Below are 19,392 nucleotides of genomic sequence, written 5' to 3'. Positions count from 1 at the left end.
AGTAGTCCCTACATCATAGAGTTGTTGTGAAATTAAATTAGTTAATACATAAAAAAGCACACAGAACAGTGCTTGGCATATATGTAGCATATGTATAGTTGCTGCTACTTCTTATTCTTTCTCTTTTTAATTTACTATGAGAATCCATTTAATATTTTCTTGTATATTTTTTACTTTTTGTAGGTACATAGTAGGTGTATATATTATTGTGTTAAATGAAATATTTTGATACAGGCATGTAATGTGTAATAATCACATCAGGACAAATGGGGTATCCATCACCTCAAGCATTTTTCCTTTGCGTTACTTATTATTCATTCTTGTGAATACGATGAATGAGGCAGAGTGCTCCTCTGGGGTTGTTTGATCTCTAATGATTCTGGTGATCAGGACTTTTGCTCATTAAGCCATGTGTATTAGTCTGTTTTCACACTGCTATAAAGATACTACCCAAGACTGGTAATTTATAGAGGAAAGAGGTTTAATTGATTCACAGTTCTGCATGGCTGGGGATGCCTCAGGAAACTTATAATCATGGCAGAAGAGGAAGCAAGGCATGTCTTACATGGCAGAAGGAGAGAGAGGAGAAAGAGCAGGGATAACTGCCTTACAAAATCATCAGATCTCCTGAGAACTTACTCACTATCATGCACATAGCATGGAGGGAACCATCCCCATGATTCAATCACCTCCCTCCCTCCATACGTGGGAATTACAATTTGAGATGAGATTTGGGTGGGAACACAGAGCCAAACCATATCACCATAAGAACAATTTCATTCTGAGTCTCAAATGCCTGACTAGTGCCCAGGCATAGAACATCTACATTACCCACTGCTTCCTCCCTCTTCTGATATGAACAAGATCAGACTGATCTGTACAAGGCCTTGACTCAATGACTAAGTCTCTACCCACAGATCACAAATGCAGCAATACAATCTTTTTAGTTAAAAATGGCAGGAATGCTTACAGTGACCTAACACTTGAATGCTTCTATGGTTCCTAATAAACATTTTTTTGCCTTTCCTCTGCCCAAAGGCTGTACAGGCAATTGTCAGTCACTATGATATCTCTTTTAAAAATGCTGTGCTTTAATTTTAAAATATTATATTATTAATTTTATTTTAGCCAGAGTGATGAGGGTAGAATTTAAATTTCAACTAGCACGAAACAGCTTATGATGAAAAATAGATTTTTCCACTTTCCATCCCTTTCCACACCTGGGTCCTGCTCCCCAGAGGCAAATACGCTAAACTGCTCTGCTTCTCCTTTGTACTGAGCTCCATGTTTGTGAATCATATGCATGCACTGCTATTTCTTCATCAATAATTCTAGGCATGGATGATGAAGATTTTTATCTTTGCCCCCATCCCAAACAGTACCTCTCAATAAAGTTACACCCGGATTTTCTTTTTACTGTATTATAATCAAAGTTACATCATAAATGACATGGCAAAGAACAGGCCCTGTTGTCACGTGCTTGAAAAGTCCTACTGGGTGCTGGATAAGAGCACCAAGTATGGAGCTAGATTATAAGCCCAGATCCATTGTTTACTAGATGTGTGGCCCTGGAGAAATCACTCCAACACTCTGTGCTGCCTTGTAGTAATTATTTTCCAAACATTTCATCATGTCTGCCATAGGCCTATCAATAATCCATTCACTCAAACACATTCATTTCATCTCTTCAGCCCCCACTTCTCTCTTTCTTAGAGCCCCACCAAGAAAAGGATGGATAATTTCATCCTAGAATGATAACTTTCATTCCTTTATGGTGGATAATTCTCTAGACCTACTATGCACTCTGCTGTAATCATGAACCCTCCCTTCATCTCTCATATGATAGACAACAATTTTTGCATTTTCTTTGTTGGTTTACTATGTTGTTTTCTAAAGCACTTATATTTCTGACATGACAAAATTATTTTAAATAAAAAATGCACTATCCTTATATTTGATTTTTTTGGAAAAAAATAGAATTCTCAGTTGAAAATCACTGTCACTCAGAATTTTTCACGCTTTGTTCCACTGTCTTCTAAGATTCAGTTGCTGTTAAGAAATTCAAGACCATTGTTTTGTATTTGACTGTGTTATCCCCCTCCCCTTTGGAAGCTTCTAGGATCTTTTCTTGATTTCAAGTATTCTAAATTTTACCATAACCTACCTGGAATTTTTTTTTTTTTTTTGTCATTCATTGTGCTAGGTGCTCCATTGCCCTTTCAATGGGAAGACACATGTCTTTCAGTCTGAAAATGTCTTAAATTACTTATTCAATAATATCCCCCCTTCATTTTCTCTCTTTTCTTTCTGGAACTCCTAATTAGTAGCTGGAGAGCTCACAAGATCTACGATATATTTTTTCATATCTTTTTCCCTCCCATTTCTCTCTTCTTTAATTTTTGTTCTACTTTTGAGAGTTGCTTGGCCCTATCTTACAATTTTCTATTTAATGCTTGTATTTTACTTTTTATATTTTTTATAGACAGGAGTTCCTATTTGCTCCTGATCCCTTCTCATGGTAACTGTTATCTATATTACAGACTTGTTTCCCTGTGTATCTTTGAGGACATTATGATTTTCGAAAAGTTTCTTTCAATGCCTGCACTGACTCTGATTCATCTAAGTCCTCTGTGTCTAATTGTTTGTTTGTTTGTTTTATGGGGTTTGGTCTCCATGCTCATGTTGCACATTTTCCTCTAATGTCTGGTCATTCTTCTCTGTCCAAGTGCATGTAAGAGAGAGTGGCTAAAATACTGCTGGAACTACTGTACCTATGAACAGAGGTGCTGATTCTTAGGGATCACTGCAGGGTCTGTGGGGATGACGTCCCCTTTCCATTGAGGAGCTCAAATACTTATCTAGAGACATTTTTCAGTGGCCGTTCAGAAAAAAAGAAAAAATCTAATTTCTGTCAGTTATGGAGCATGACGGTGGGTGTGGAGGGACCAGAATAAGTTTGACAATTGGCATCCTGGGAGCAGGTGAGAGGGTATGATTGAGGCGAGACAGTTTTCATTCTTCCTAGACTTCTCCCCTGTTTGGTTTTTGGAGAGAAAGAGCCTTCTCCAGTCTCACCTGCTGTGTGTATGTGTGTGTTGGGGAGGGTGGTTCTATAGTAGTTGCTTGGCTGCATGCAGTGGAGGGAGAAACTTGGTTCCAAACCTTCTCCTGAACTCCACTTTCTTCTGAAACCAAGTCCTCCAATTCTGAGCCTTTCTGGGTTTTACAGGGTAAATTAACTCACTTATTGTTTCCTTGATAGTAAGTGCTTAGATTTACCTTATTTAGATTTTTACCTATTTTCATTTACTGTTTTCCAATTTTCAAATATATCTTTAAATCTTTTATGTACTATTGTCTTTTTCCCAGTTGTCTTTGTCTTTATGGATTAATTATTGCCTTTCTCTCTTTATTTTTATTTTTTTAAGTTACTGGCACAGGGTAGATGGGGAAGATATTAATTGCATGTGTTTACATGCCAGTTTAACTAATTTCATGCCAAAGGAAAAGATACTTTCTACATAGTGTTCTATGAATCAAACTGCCAGGCCCATCCTAATCAGGGGAACATAATGGAATGTCATCTCAATCACCCTGAGTACTTCTTTAAAATTAATTAATGAAGTCTCATTCCTTTATTATCTATTTATTTATTTATTTATTTTTTGAGAGAGTCTCACCTTGTCACCCAGGCTGGAATGCAGTGGTGCGATCTCAGCCCACTGCAACCTCTGCCTCCTGGGTTCAAGTGATTCTCCTTCCTCAGCCTCCTGAGGAGCTGGCATTACAGGCGCCCGCTGCCACACTTGGCTAATTTTTGTATTTTTAATAGAGATGGGGTTGTGCTGTGTTGGCCAAGGCTGGTCTTGAACCCCTGACCTTGGGTATTTTGCCTGTCTAGGCCTCCCAAAGTGTTGGAATTACAGGCATGAGCCACCATGCTTGGCCTACTATGCCTTTTAAAAATGTTAGAGTCTTTTTGCAGAGGGTCCTAAAAAGAGCTGATGGATGTTTTCTCAAACTGGCAAAAAAAATCAATGAATATGAGAGTAGATTGTTTTCAGTTATTATTTGTGATTTGATGCTTATGGAAATCAACTTGTACCCTTTTTCCTAGACTAAACATATATGTTGTTCAGAATGCATAATTATTAATAAACAAATTGTTAATGTGATTCCAATAGATGTGAAAAAATTAGACGTTATCCCTTCATCTCCCCTCTCCCACCTGTATATATCTCAAAAAGTAGGTAAAAAAGGGGAATAAATTGGAGATTCAAATCCTGGAAAAGCAGATATCCAGTTGTCTAAATGAGCTGTCATAAGGATATTAGGAATAATAATGTTATAATAATAGCTTCTATTCCAACTCAAGTATTTTGTTAAGTTTTAAAAATACCTTCTTTAGGCATCAAAAAACCTTACATAATAGGTATTATCTGCTTGTTTACAAGTGGAAATGAGGCTTAGAAAAGTTATGAGGTTCAGTGAAGCTCCAGAAGGGTTTTGGACTGCAGTCAGCATGGCTCTAAAGCCTGCATACTTCATATTGCAGTAGAAAGCGATGAAAATGGCATTCACCTATAAACTTCCAAAAAATTCTCGGAGACTTCCCTTGAGAATTGTCTGCCTATGTAATATTCATTCTATTCTGCCACCTCATCTGGGTGAAAGAAGTTAAAACGTTTGTTATATATGTAATCAGATTTTCAATAATCTTCAGCTCTCTTAAAGATATCAGCCTATCTGTAATTTCTTCTACTCCATTTTTTTTTCTCCTTTTCTGATGTGGCTTTTAGAAACGCCTATGGATATTTTGGAGTCTTTTCCTTTATTGAAAATTAAAATATGACTGACTAAAATATGACTCAAGAGAGTTTTCATTTGAAGGACGTGTAAATCTCACTGTGAAAAATCCTTTTGACTTTGGTTTTCTCTGCATAGTTGAAAATACTGTTATGATAGGATGGCCATGCTACAATTAAACAAACATCCTACAAAAAATTCAACTTGTCAAAACTGGCTTGTTAAATAAGCTTGGAACCATTATCTGAACAACAAACTAGATCTGTACTTGGATAGCAGAGTTCAGTTTTATGGGTCTTCCAATGATCTCATTGTTATAATAAATGAGTACATCAGGTTTCCTTATCCATCAGGAAAATCCTACACTCTGTGTTTCAGATGACTCAGAAAACACACAAATGTCTTTCAGGCTGAAAGATAAGCAGGTTCTGGATTGTTTTCATCCAATGTCCTTACAGCTTCACGTCAAAGCAACATTATTCTGAAGTAAGCTCCTGACTGGGGGAAATTGCCACATCTCAGTTCATCTGGGCATTGGATCCATTACCTGATGGCATGCCCCATTTCTTTCTTTTTTCAGAAATATGCTAAATATACTGGCATGGAGTCATATAGGAGCATTGGTACCTACTATGCCATCCTCTCCTTGTCACAAATCCCCTGCCCACCCACATTCCTCTTCCCACATAGTCAGAATATTGCCTGGATGCAAGAACATTAACCCAACAAGTGTTATCTCCTAGCTGTTGGCAGAGGAGGCAAAAACGCACGAGCCCTTCATGCTCTTTTCCAGACTGCATTGGGAAAAGACAGTCACATGGGAGCATTCTTGACGCTGGATTCCTGGAAGGAATCCCCCTACAAGGCTGTACCTCTTTTTCATGCCCGAGGCCAGAAATTCTCAACCTTGAGGTGATTTTCCATCCCCCTACCCCTACTGCCATGGATAGTTGGTAATGTCTGGAGACATTTTTGATAATCACAATTGAGGGGCACTATCAGCATCTAGAGGGTAGAGGACAGGGATGCTACTAAACATCCTACAAGGCACAGGACAGCTCCCACAACAAGGAATTATCAAGGTCCAAATGTCAGCACTGGAGAGGCCATAAAACCCAGTCCTAGGCCAAAAGGCAAGTAGACAAGATGGCAGGGTGTCCGCCCTTCTTTCCCAATCCATGAAACATGTTTTGTTGTTGTTGTTGTTGTTGTTTAGTGATTTTTATGTGACAAAAGTTTTGCTCAATATTGAGAAAGATAAGAAAGAATTTCACTGACTTTAGAGAGGGAATAAAGTACAGTGGGTAAGAGTACTGACTCAAGAGCCAGACTTCCCTCAATTCAAACCCCAGCCCCATCACTTATGAGCTGTGTGTAGTTGGGCAAGTTCCATATCCTTTTTGGATATTTTCTCATCTGTAAAATACTCCCAGACAACCAGACATACATTGTAATCTTGTGATGATTAAATGAATTCTTACATATAAAGGCTTTGAATAGACCTGCTACATAGTAAAGGCTAAATTGTTAAATTGTTTTTTTCTCTCTCTCCCTTTCTCTTTCTCATTCTCTCTCTGTGTACCACTTAAGATGCCTGGGACACATTATGAGTCCTCAGACAAAAAGAGGCTTGATTCTCTACAAAGGGGAGCAAGAGACATAGCAGCAATGTGGTTTATGGAAAAGAGTCCAGGGGTAGGTTATGTTCTAGTGTTCTAGTTTGCTTTTGTTAAGATCCTTGGCAAAATGGCTTACACACAAAATGGGCCTCAGTTTTCTTAAGTGAAAAATGAGGATGTTGGCACTGGCCACATCATAAGGTTGCTGGGAAGATAAAATGAGATAATAAATGTAAAAACAATTTTTGAAATTGTGATGGGTTTGAACTTTTTGTAGAATATTTAAAGTTGCATGTTTGCCATCTTTCTGTATTCCCTCACATCTCCTCCAATACTTCAACAACAACAACAACAACAATAAAAATTCTTCTTCTCCTTGGAAACAGTGGATCTGGAAAAGCTTAACTTATTTGAAGTCCCCAGATTTGTTTTTGGACAAAAGCCAGTGAATTGAATTAATTTTCAAAGCTTTGCTCTGATATTTAAAAAAAATCACAATGACAATTTCCTGGTTTTAGGAGATGAGAGGAGCTTAGGAAAAATATGTCAATTATTTAAGCCAATTTGTTAAAATGCCTTCAGGTGAGCAGATATCTGAACATGGGTCATTTAGTGGTTGAGGGCTAAAGTGAATAAGACAAAGAAGATAGTGTGTGAGGCCATCAGATTCTTGTTGTTTTCCAGCTTCTGATCCTAAAATGTGGTGCTTTCCCTTATCTCCTAGTTATGCTTGGAACTGCTGATCCTAGTATACACTCTACTTTCCACTTCAGTTCCTCTTTGTGTCATCTGTATGGAACAAGGCCCATGTTTAGATAAGTGAAATGAGTTCTAAACCCACAGCGTCTCTCTCCCTTTCTCTCTCCCTTTCTCTCTCCCTTTCTCTCTCCCTTTCTAAGCACATGCTGTTCTATGCTCTGTCATCAAGGAAACACTTCAGCTACACCCCATTTACAACACCAAAATTGCTGATCATAATCAATGAATATTTTCAGGTCTGGGTGAAAGGTGCTGCCAAAATGCATCATAAAGGACACATCATTAAGCTCTCAATAGAAATACCACAGAAAGGGAGCATGACCCCTTGTAAAATTAATTGCTCCAATTGGGGATTACAGAAGATTAGGTGGAAGTAAATTCTACACTGTGATTGTGGTGGTCACTGTACTGCCAGGACAAAAAGAGCCCTCATCTCTAAGGACCAGCGCCCTTCTAGATATTAGATTTGTTTTTGCCAGACCTCTGATATCTACTGCTAAAATTCTGCAGTTTGCCTCTTTGGTTATCATTGTTCATTTTTCCTTGTGAACTAGATAGGGAAAAATATGGAAGTCATTGGGGTAATTTCACAAGTCCATGGCGCAACTTAGTCTTGATGTGATAAAAGCCATTCACCACCAATCCTACCATCGGGACAATAACTGGGGTGAAACATCTTAATTTCTATACCCGAGCTCTTGTAATTCTTCATAAAGAAGGTTGCGGTGTCCCATATGTGTCCTTTGGGGGAATTTCCTCCGTACTTCTCCTTTTCCATACTTCTTTTGCAAACTGATCTGTCTAGGCATCATGTAAAAATGGGGCCAAACTGAATTTCCCATCCAGTATGCAACATGATCCCCACTCAAAGTAAAGTCAATCTTTATTTGTCGTATTCCCCAAAGGCCCAAAAGACTGTATCATTACATTTGCACAATTTACACATGGCCCACCCCCAGGGGCAAAAAGCTATGCCACGTGATTTAATTCTACAGTGACTTCTCAGAGTTTCCATTATGATATGGGAAGCGTTTTTGCTCAATTTACCCTCTGGCTGACTCAATTCTATGTCTTAGACAATGGATGCTTTTATAAAGAAACGTTCTTGGCTTATAAATCTTAATTTTTAAAAGAGTCCACTGTAAATGTAAAAATTGATTTCCTTTGCTGTTTTTTTTTCCTTTAATTCCAAATAATGCCTTGTGTACCGCTGCTGCCTTGAGGAGCAGGAAGGCCATAATTTACCAGATGTGAAGCTATTAGGCCTTCATTTCCTGAAGCAATGAATTAGGAACTCTTTTACCCTGTCACAGAAAATTGTCACCAAAAGAGTCCAAGACACAATGGCAAGTCCAATTAATGTTTTTTTTCTTCAAGTGGGACCAGCTGAAAGATGAAGTGACTTGAGTGAGAGGCAAATTGATTTGGAAATTACCTCGCTTCAAAGGCTGGCTGGGAAGCAGAGGGAGCTGCAGTAAACATTATTTTTATATTTGATATCATCACTGTTTCAATAATTACATTAGGATTACCCTTTTCTACTAGTCAAGGTAAAAGATCACAGATGATAGCTTTAATTTTGTTTGCTCCAATTCTCTGGAAGAAAACACTTAAATTTCACTTTTCAAGAGTAGTTAAAAGTAGCAGCATATAAAGCTCAAGTGTGCAAGACCTGTTTTAGTTAGAGTAGTGTCTTAGGAGCAAAGAAAGAAGCTAGGGTGTAGAATCTTGAGCCTTAAGATGGGTTTAATATTTTAAATATTGTTTTTAGCATATATTAAATTTTACAATATATTTATATATTATATTTAACTCTATATTAAAGTTTTAATACTTAAAGCACTAATAATAATTTGAGATGAAACATATAATTTTATTTGCCTATAGATCACCTTAATAGATAGTACATTCTTGATCTACTCTATGGAAATATTTTTAATATTTATGATAGACTTATAATTTGCTTTTAGAAGAAAATGTTCTCTGAAATTGATTTTGCTGTTAAATATGTTCATTTGATAATGGCAAATCAACTTAAAATTTGATGAGAAGAATATAGATTAGAGTTAATATAATACAGTCTATTGTTTCTGAATATATAGAAAATTATGAATGTCTTTCCCTTGTTTGTGCATTTAGTTAATCATCATGTCTACACCATACAAGATTAAACTGGCTGTATAGGTATACATTGCTCTCCAGGAACGTGGGAACCAGTGGGAAGACTAAAGGATGTCCCTGAAGACTGATAATTATTAGGCGGTACACAAGGAAATCAGAGCCCATGTAGTTGTTACAGACATTGGGGCCAAGGACATTTTAAATGAGGGAAAGCTTGCTGTGGGGTGAGATCAGTCAGAAGAGACTTGCATTTCTTTTCCCAATAAATTTTCCTAAATACAGAAGACAAAATTGGATGGAGGCTGGGGAGGAGTTTGGGTCCCAACTGTAGGCAGGGAAGAGAGAGGAGAATAGAATATGTTGAAAACCATATTTGAGAAAAATCAGTATTTTCTTTTAGGTTTATGTTAAGATTTTCATCAGACTGAAGGGAAAATAGGAACGACTTAGGAAAAATAACTCGTATTGATTGGGTGATACTAAAGAAAGAAGAGTTACCTTTGAAGAATAGTATATAAAACTTATAATAATAATTAGTAGTAAAATCATTTCTCAAAGCCTCCTATAAGAGGAGGGCATGTAAACTTTTAACAAGTAACTATAGATGATCTCATGTGATAATGTCAGGAAAATCCATTCCTTTGACTGCTTTCAGAGACTGAATCCTTAAAACTCAGCATAGAAAATAGAACCTACTTCCTGAAATATGCTGATCAATACCACTTCAATTCTAAAAAATACAAAACTGGCCGGGGGCGGTGACTCATGCCTGTAATCAAAGCACTTTAGGAGGACAAGGCGTGTGGATCAGGAGGTCAGGAGTTCGAGACCAGGTTGGCCAACATGGTGAAACCCCGTCTCTACTAAAAATACAAAAGTTAGTTGGGCATGGTGGCAGGCACCTGTAATCCCAGCTACTCAGGAGGCTGAGGCAGGAGAATCGCTTGAATATGGGAGGCAGGAGTTGCTGTGAGCTGATATTGTACCACTGCACTCCAGTCTGGGAGACAGAGCAAGACTCCATCTCAAAACAAACAAAGAAAACAAACTCATGCTTCAAGTTTTCTTCAGTTAAAAGATTGAGGGAAGTCTTCTATTTTATCATTTCTGGGTGTCCTTTTGCACGCCCTCTAACCCCTGATGAACTAGTTGGGCTGTTGGGCCCCTACATCAGTGTGATTTCCTTCTGTTCTACCATTTGGGCATGCTGTTTTCAGTGCCGGAAACGATTGACTCCACTATCCCACTTCACTGCATTTTTGTTCAAACTTCTTTGCATTTTCAAGATGTGGCTAAAATTCTACACGCAAGTTTCTCTTCATTCCTTTACAGCTATGCCATCAGCAAAACTTTATAAAACACATACAGGGCCAGGCGTGGTGGTTCATGCCTGTGATCCCGGCACTTTGGGAGGCTGAGGCGGGTGGATCACAAGGTCAGGAGTTCGAGACAAGCCTGGCCAATGTGGTGAAATCCCATCTCTGCTAAACATATAAAAAATTAGCCGGATGTGGTGGTGCACACCTGTAGTCCCAGCTACTTGGAGGATGAGGCAGAAGAATTGCTTGAACCTGGGAGGCAGAGGTTGCAGTGAGCCGAGATCTTGCCACTGCACTCCAGCCTGGGCAACAAGAGTGAAACTCCATCTCCAAAAAATAAAAAATAAATAAGCACATACAAAAACCACTGTAGGAGTCACAGAAAGAGGACAAAATGTATGGTTTTGCTCAGAGAGAAACAATTCCTTTTGAGAAGAAAGATCATGCAAGAAAGGAAAAGTACTTTGGAGCAGAAGTTCAGCAGCATATCATGAGCCCAAAGTAAGGTATAAATATTGAAGGAATTAAGCTTGTTAGTTTAAAATTTAAAATGCCTCACCTCCTCCGTCATTAGCCATTTAATTCTATCACACCTGTAAATTGACTCTTCCTAACTTAAGCTGTCGTCATTAGGTGCCTAAGAAAAACACAAATAAATCAAAGTCAACATACTTTTATTTATTTATTCAGAGATTTAGGAAAAATTATATCACACTGAGGGTTCTGATTATGAATGAAGTTTATTGAGAAAGTCTTACATCAAAAAGTGTGTGTTAGCAATTCTGCATGACATCATCTGATAGATACAAGAAAGATTGTATGTTGATTCAAACTGCTATTTTATTGCAGTTGTGTCAAGTAAGTTAAGCCTCCTTTTAAGAACTTTAAAAATGTTTACCTTTTCCAGGCAATTACTTAACTTTGCAATTATCCAGAAAGTGAGCTCATGTGGAGAGCAAAATATAGTAAATAATCTTAACATATGGTATTAAATATAAAAATTTTTATCTGGTGCTTTTAAACAGATTTGATTTCTTTATGGATATTCTCTATATATTGAGTCATTGTCATATTCTCTGTTGGTTCTTTAATACAGTGGCTGTCTGCTAAATCTAATTTATAGGGCCTCTCAGAGTTTATTTCCATTGACTTCTTTTTTTCTCCCTTGAGTATGGTTCACACTTTTCTGCTTCTTAGCGTGTCTTATAATTTTTTATTGAAAACTGGACGTTTTTGATAATACAGCAATTCCGATTCTAATTTTCTTTTTTTTTTTGCTGAGGGTTTCTATTACTGCTGCATTTTTTGTTTACTCCTCCCACTTTTTTTTTAAGAGTCTTGCTCCGTTGCCCAGGCTGGAGGGAAATGAATGGTGCCATCTCGCCTCACCGCAACCTCTGCCTCCCGAGTTCCGAGTTTAAGCAATTCGCCTGCCTCAGCTTTCCAAATAGCTGGGATTACAGATGAGCCCTCAGTTAATTTTTTTTGTTTTGTTTTTAGTAAAGATGGGGTTTCACCATATTGGCCAGGCTGGTAATGAGCTCCTGACCTCACGTGATTGTCCCTCCTCAGCCTCCCAAAGTGTTGGGATTACTGGCGTGAGCCACCAGGCCCAGATCATTTCTCTTTTGTTAAATGAACTAACCTAGACTAAAGCAGCAGAACCTGTCACCCCTGTGGTGTATGGCTACGGACGTCTCAGCTCAGATTTTTGAAAAGAATTCTTACTTTCACTTTTCAGCCTGCTTCTTAGGGGTCATCTCTGTGTCTGCATAGCTTAGTGGTCAGCCAATGGCTGGTCACAGGCTGTGCTCCAACACCTCTAGTTGATAAGGCTTCTACTCTCTGTGGATCTGTGTTTGGTTTAGGGGGTTGCATTCTAAGTCTGGGCAGTTTGGAAGCCAGCCCCAATTCTTTCTTTCTGCTGGGCCCTCTCAGGTCTCTGCTGCATAAGTGTAGAAGCTTCCAGACAGCCAAGGATGTATGCAATGCTTATTAAGGCCCTCAATGACTATCTCGTTTCCAGGATCTCCCTGACTAACTCTCTGGTATTCTACTTACACCCCAACAGGGACTGCAACCTTAGGCTAGGAGAGTGGCAGACTTTTCTCATTTGCTGCTGGGTGTGGGTTTTCCTTCTTTCACTCCAAATAAAGTCAGTCTCCTGCAAAGCAAAGCTGCTGGTTTTCACAGACTGCCTTGGAAGATTTCCAGGTTGCTGGGATAATTGTTTTCATCAAATTTGTCCAGCTTTATAGTTGTTTAGGGGAAAATGATTGCTGATCTCTTCATTTCTTCATAGCCAAAGTTCTACCTCATTCAAGATACTAGAATCATGCCTTTTGTAAACTTAAAAAAAAGTTTACCTTTCGTTTAACTGTGGTATTAGGCATCATTTATTGGCAGGTGGCCACCCTTCACTGCACTGAGAAAATGAGTCAGCTATCAAGCCAGTGTGATCTGAACATTAGTCTGATAAGAAAGCAAAGAGATTAGCATTTCAGCCTTAGAAAATGTTAAAGATGAACATTAGCTAATCAAGTTCATATTTCTAAATTAAATGCATATTCTTTTAATTGGCAATATTCTTAAATGCTCTTCAATGCATGCAGAAAAATACAAATGCAAAAGATTATAATCCTTCAAACTCACGGAGCCAGTCTTTTAGTTAGAAATATAGAAAATGTCAAAGGAGAAAAGCCTTCAGAAAAAAAAAAAAAAACACTTCAACCAGCATGAATCAGTGAGCACACATTAATTCCCACTTGTGCTGTGGGGATTAGCACAAGCTAGCTCCCAAGAGGAAGTTTCTCCATGTCCCACAGAATCTTCACAAAAATGTCACTTAACAGTGCCCAATAGGCCGGGCGTGGTGGCTCATGCCTGTAATCCCAGCACTTTGGGAGGCCGAGGCAGGCAGATCACCTGAGGTCAGGAGTTCAAGACCAGCCTGACCAACATACAGAAACAGAAACCCCGTCTCTACTAAAAATACAAAATTAGCTGGGCGTGGTGGTGCGTGCCTGTAATCCCAGCTACTCGGAGGCTGAGGCAGGAGAATCGCTAGAACTCAGGAGGCGGAGGTTGCGGTGAGCCGAGATCGCACCACTGCACTCCAGCCTGGGCAACAAGAGCCAAGCTCCGTCTCAAAAACAAAAAAGTGACCAATAAATGAACAAACAGCATCACCGCATATGTAGAAGGCAGGATCAGCCCTTCTTTTCTTGTTTGTTTCCCCCTGTCATAGTGATACAGGAGATAGAAATAAATTATTTAGGCAGATAGTAAGGCAACAGAGTCCTCAGTGAATTTCCTTTTTAACAACAACATCAAAAAAAGCAGCCCCCAAATAATTTCTTTTCTAACAAAGAGCAGCCTGAAAAATCTATCCGCAAACATAGATAAGCAAGCTGGAAACTTGCACGGATGAATGCTGGCAGCTTGTGCCAATAGGAAAGAGCTACCTGGAAGCCAGGTATGTTCAGCACAGCGACTCCATCTTCCTTTTTCTTTGTCACCATATGTACGGTAAAAAACCAGGCAATGTGGCGCCAGCCATGTAGAGAACCCATCTGCTTAATGAAAGATTAGGGTGGGTGGCCAGCCTTTTCGTGCACTATGCATGGCACACCCAGTTCTAACCAGTTTTTCATGCCTTATGCAAATGGAACACCTGGCCCAACCAATTTTTCATGCCCTATGTAAATCAGACACCACCTCCTCAAGCTCATCCATAAAACCTTCTGTATTTCACTGCAAAAGCAGCAACACATTTCTTCAGGACCCCTGTCTCTTCAGCAGAGAGAGCACTTCTCTTTCTTTCACCTATTAAACTTCCACTCTGAACTTCACTCTGTGTGTGCCTGCGTCCTAATTTTCCATGGCCATAAGACAATGAATCTCGGATATTGACACCAAACAACAACACCACTAAAATAACACCACTTGGCATCTTTGACTGAGTGAAGTGGATACTTTGGTGTCACACCACTGCACTTCCACCTGGATTCTGCCAATAACTGGAGGGCAGACAGAATCTAGCCTTTGTGCCCATTTTCCATCATCAATATCTAAGCTTGAGATTTAGAGAAATTTGGTCGTCAGTAGGACTTGAACTCTCAATCAAGTATTATAGCCCATCTAAGCAATTTTTTTTTAAAGTTCGTTCATATTTTTGTCACTTCTGGGAAATAGCAGTTTGGTATTTTTATGATTTCTAGTCACATTCCTATTTATCTTCATTCTTCAATGTAAAATGGCAAGAATATATTTAGAAAATGATGCCTCTATATCAGAGATTTTCTACTTCTTCATAGTATGATATGTTTATAATTATGATTTGTGATATATTTATAGCCAACATGTCTTGTAAAAATAAAAATTCAGTTCATTGATTTAAATCTCTAGGAATAAGAAAGTGAATGGGGAGGTGGGATGTGTTTCAACTGTCCATTAGACTGATGTATTTATAAAACAAAATAATTATGCCACAAAGTCAGCATAGATTAATTGGCCTAGATGTAAAGCACAATGAAAAATCTTTTAAATGTGACCATTGAAATGTCCTTGCATTAAAGCATTGATAGAATATTAATCAGATTTTTGGTCCCTGCCTATTTACCCCTTCTGAATAAGAAAACTGAGGTGACTTATTCTGTTATGTTGTACATTACCACACTATTTCCACTACCTGTGAAGTCTGTGAGCTAAATCATTTTAAAAGAATTAGTCACTATGTTAAAAGTTTTTCCTTTTGGCGTGCCTTCATTCCATGTTTTGCTGTTGCTCTGAAGCATTTCCCTATTCATTAGCAATGAAGTTCAAAATATATACTACATAAGCAAAAGCAATTAGCTAACACATGCTTCCCTTCTACTCCTTAAGATTCCCAGGCATCACTGCATCCTTCTCCCATCTTCACTTGTAGGACACAGAAGAAAAACTCCTCTCTTCTCTGACAATAATCTCCAGTCTCTCCATTCATATACACTTGGGCATACAACACTTTTCTCTTCCAATAAACTTTTAGAAGAGACTGCTGGCCATGGCTTGTCACAGACTTAGAGCAGGTGACTGCCTTGACCGGCTACGTCACCTTTGACAATCAGCCACAGGAAAGGGGGTTTAATTACAATGAACGTTAAACAGATTGAGAATAAACAATTACTTCACAGGCAAGCTGGACCACATGTATTGCTACTAAGGCCCATGAGCACCTTGGGGGCCAAGTTATAAATCCCAGAAAGCCTTCTGAACTTAGCAAGCACCTTACACAGGGTAGACTGTGAAATTGATGAATATTTGGTTAATGAGTGAATTAAATGGATGAGTGACTACAGAATAATGAAGCCTGCTTTTGTGTGAAATTGACAAGAGTTTCCCTAGAGTAATGTAGAAAAACACCTGCCTTTGCAGAGGAGTCTGGATGATATGTCTTTCAAAATCTTCTTCTAGCCTTTATACATGGAATTCTTTGTTTTTTATTTATCAGAACATATAACTTCGTCACTCAGTACCTGACAGTTGTTTCCCATTTCACTCAGAGAAAAAGTAAAAGTACTTACAACAGCCTGTAAGACCCAACATGAGCTCATCTGACTGTTCCCTTCATTACCTTTCTGACTTTAGCTTTCACTTCTTTCTCCAGCCCATTTCCTCCACCTCCATTGGTCCCCTTGATGGTTCTTGGATGCACCAGGTACATGTTTAGAGGCCTTAGCACCTTTGTGCTAGCTACTCCATCTGCCTGATGATTTTACCCAGGTAAGCGCATGGCACATTCCTCGCCTTCTTTAAATCTCACCTTTGCACAGAAAACAATCTTGACTGCCTTATTTAATACATTCCCCCCCACCATCCCTCCTCATCACCTTACACTTCTCTATTGTCTTCTTAGCATTTACCACCTCCTAATATAATGCATAATATACTTACTTATGTTTTCCTCTGTCCCCTGTGAACTGCCTCCATTTCCACACTAGAATATAAGCTCCACGAGGGCAGGAATTTTTGTGTTTTGCTCACTGCCATACCTATAACAATGCCTAACACATAGTAAGTGCTTAATAAATATTTGTAAAATGAATTATTACTTATAAGGTGTTTTGGACCAGTTACTATGTTAGGAGTTGAAAAGCTACTGTGTGTTTTAGTTGTTCCTAAACCAAGCTACATATCAAAATCACATGGAACCCCTGTTAAAATAGATTTCGGTCTCAACCAAAGAAAATTCTGATTAAATGATATAGGATGGGACTCAGAAATACGTATGGGGGCCTCAGATGATCCTGATGGAAGCTCTGAATGATAGAAAGAACATGATTTTGGAGTCATATCTATCTAACTTTGAATCTCTACTCTGCAATTTATCAGCTGACTGTGTGATCTTGGGCAAATTACTTATTGAAGCTTATTCTCTAGCAGCCCGTTTTCTCATCTGTAAAATGGGAACAAATATTTAGTGAATGAATAATTGAATGAAGGAATGGATCAGAAGCCCTCAAAAGGATTTCTATAAACATTAATGAAGGTAACATAGGCCTGAAATGTGAGAGGCATTTAAGAGATATTAATGACCTAGTTTTCCCAGACGTAGTTATATTTAACAAATAAGCAGAGGAATATCCAGTCCACATTTGCATCTTTCTTGGTTTGGCAGAGGGTGAGTTTACTGGGGCTTCATCCAGGCATGAACTATTTAATGTCTGTACTTGGAGTAGATAGGGGTTGGCTAAAGCTAGCAGAATATTTTGTTGTTGTTATTGACTTTGGCCAGAGGTTCCATGTTATTAGCTCTTTGGGAAAATGTACTAAGTTTATGAGATGGGTACATTTTGATAAAAATAAATAAGGAGTGTGTTGCTGGGGGGATTAATGAGTGGTCTTGTTTAAAATGACCATGTGTTCTCTGGCTTCAATGATTGTGACACTCAAGAAGATTCCTCCTAGGGTTTTTGGAAACCCACAAAGAGAATTGATTCAGTGGCTTAAGAAATCCAGGGTTTATGAATGCTCATATATATCTACCATACAAAGGCTGAAGTTTTCCTGCAACTCTGGGGTTTATTTTCACAGAAAAATTGGGGTGGTATTTTCTAGCATTAAGTAATTCATCCATAAATTCACTGTGATCTTTCTCTGACACAACCAGTAATAGGAACAAATTTTATAGAACTATTTATCTTCTACATACTCTCAATTTGTGGTACAATTTGGAGAACAAGAAATAAAGGGAAAACATAATTTTGGGGAAAGATATCAGTGTACTTTACTGAAGAGAATATAGTCATGCACAGCATAATGACATTTCCATCAACAACGGACTGCATATAGGACAGTGGTCCCATAAGATTATACTACAGCTAAACAAGCCCTATCCTTAAGTGACTCAGCCATTATAACATTATAATGCAACGTATTACTCACATGTTTGTGGTGATGCTGATCTAAACAAACCAACTATGCTGCCAGTTGTATAAAAGTATAGCACATACAATTATATACAGTGTGTAATATTTGATGATAATACATGACTGTTACTGATTTTTGTATTTACTATCACTATACTTTTTATCATTATTTTAGAGTATACTCCTACTTATTAAAAAAAAAGTTAACTGTGAAAAAAACCTTAGGTATATCCTTTAGGATGTATTCCAGAAGAAGGCATTGTTATCATAGGAAAGGACAGCTCCATGCTTACTATTACCTCTGAAGAACTTCTAGTGGGACAAGACGTAGTAGTAGAAGACAGTGATATTGATGACCCTGATCCTCTGTAGGCCTAGGCCAATGTGTGTGTTTGTGTCTTTGTTTTTAACAAAAGAGTTTGAAAAGTACAAGAAAAATACATTTTAAAAATAGAAAAAAGCTTATAGAACAAGGATATAAAGAAGGAAAATAGTTTTGTACAGCTCTAAAATGTGTTTGTTTTTAACTAAATGTCATTACAAAAGAGTCAAAAATTTAAAAAAAGTTAAAGTTTATAAAATAAAAAAGCTACAGTTAGCAAAGTTTAATTTATTATTGAAGAAAGAAAAAATTTAAATTAACTTAATATAGCCTAAATGTAGAGTGTTGTTGAAGTCTACAGTAGTGTACAGTAATGTTCTAGGCTTTTATGTTCACTTACCATTCACTCACCTGCCACCCCAGAGCAACTTCCCATACCACAAACTTTATTACTGTTAAGTGACCTATACTGGCTTACATTTTTTATGTTATTATACTGTACTTTTACTGTACTTTTTCTGTGTTTAGCTATGTTTAGATATACAAATATTTACCATTTTACTAAAAGTGCCTACAGTATTCAGTACGATACCGTGTTGTACAGGTTTGTAGCCTAGGAGCAATAGGCTATACCTTATAGCCTAGGTGTGTAGCAGGCTGTACCACCTAGGTTTGTGAAAGTACACTCTATGATGTTTGCACAATTACAATATCTTAAGGATGCATTTCTCAGAAGGTATCTCTGTCATTAAGTGATGCTTGACTATACTACAATAGAAATGTATGATTATTAAACTAGAGAACAAAATGCTAATGTTATTAAAATAGAATTCTATAGTAGAACTTTGAAATACTTGTTTTTAATTATCATCTATAACTCAATTAAATTGGGGAAAAAAGAATTGCAGCTTATTTGACAATCAAGCGCTGTTTTACAATTTTTTCAATCATTAAATAATAGATTATTGTGTAACTCCTGAATCAGGGTTAACATGTACTTGTTTATGATTCATCTCTTCACAAATGCCTTAATGTAG

The 19,392-nt window shown here is 37.9% G+C and overlaps 1 protein-coding gene across 8 annotated transcripts in view; it reads right to left on the bottom strand.

The window, feature by feature from the left end:
* The window catches only part of LYPLAL1 (lysophospholipase like 1), a 152,687-nt gene that overhangs the window by 42,292 nt on the left and 91,003 nt on the right, over positions 1 to 19,392 (bottom strand). For 2 of the 8 annotated variants that reach the window (XR_008677434.2, XR_008677436.2), the window contains exon 9: positions 11,184 to 11,261. The exons of 5 other annotated variants lie outside the window; for them this stretch is intronic. The gene's annotated coding sequence lies outside the window, so the exon portion shown is untranslated. Of the gene's footprint in view, positions 1 to 11,183; positions 11,262 to 12,990; positions 13,097 to 19,392 lie in introns of all 8 variants that reach the window. One more of the 8 variants, XR_008677439.2, reaches the window with a different exon arrangement.

The sequence above is a fragment of the Gorilla gorilla genome, chromosome 1, assembly GCF_029281585.2.
Source record: "Gorilla gorilla gorilla isolate KB3781 chromosome 1, NHGRI_mGorGor1-v2.1_pri, whole genome shotgun sequence".
NCBI classification, from domain to species: Eukaryota; Metazoa; Chordata; class Mammalia; order Primates; family Hominidae; genus Gorilla; species Gorilla gorilla.
The sequence above is the reverse complement of the archived record's forward strand: the minus strand, read 5'-3'. Positions and strand labels throughout refer to the sequence as shown.